Source organism: Propithecus coquereli, unplaced genomic scaffold, assembly GCF_000956105.1.
Source record: "Propithecus coquereli isolate 6110/MARCELLA unplaced genomic scaffold, Pcoq_1.0 Scaffold569, whole genome shotgun sequence".
In the NCBI taxonomy this organism is placed as follows: domain Eukaryota; kingdom Metazoa; phylum Chordata; class Mammalia; order Primates; family Indriidae; genus Propithecus; species Propithecus coquereli.
In genome coordinates this window covers 517,108-517,797 of record NW_012151607.1, presented here as the reverse complement: position 1 = coordinate 517,797, position 690 = coordinate 517,108, and positions in this window count along the sequence as shown.

Below are 690 nucleotides of genomic sequence, written 5' to 3'. Positions count from 1 at the left end.
CAACATTTCATTTAGTCCACTTGCCTCCTTAGTCTCCTCCTCCAATATGTGACACTTTCTCAGTCTTTTGTTGTTCTCATGACCTTGAAGAACCCCGGTCAGGTATTTTGTAGGAGGTTCCTTAGTTTGGGTTTGTCTGATGTTTACTCAGATTACATTGGGGTTAGGGGTTTTGGGGAAGAACGCACTAGCAGTATGTTTCTCATTGCTTCGTATCAGGGAGGTACATGGTATAACACAATTAATCGCTGACCCTCCCTGATGTCTTAGTTAAGGTGGTGTCTTCCAGGTTTACCCACTGTGACGTTATTTTTACTTTTTCATATTCTATTCTTTGAAAATGAGTCACTAAGTCCAACTCACATTCAAGGGGAAGGAAATTAAGTTCCACCTCCTGGAGAGGCAAATGTCTACATATATTAGTTGTAATTCTTTTGTAAGGAAAATTTGTTCCTTCTCTCAATTTATGTATTTGTTTTATCATTTGTTTCTATCAGCTTGGACTCGTGTATTTATTTAATACTTTGGGTTATAATACAATGCTACATTATTTATCTTGTTGTTCAAATTGTTTGGCTACTGCGATGTTTTTCCAATTGACTCTTGTGTTCCTTTGTCGTACCCTTTTCATTTGTTTTTTGATTTTTAAAGTTTAATGTCTCTTTTTTCAAGTTATCATTTCAACATTAT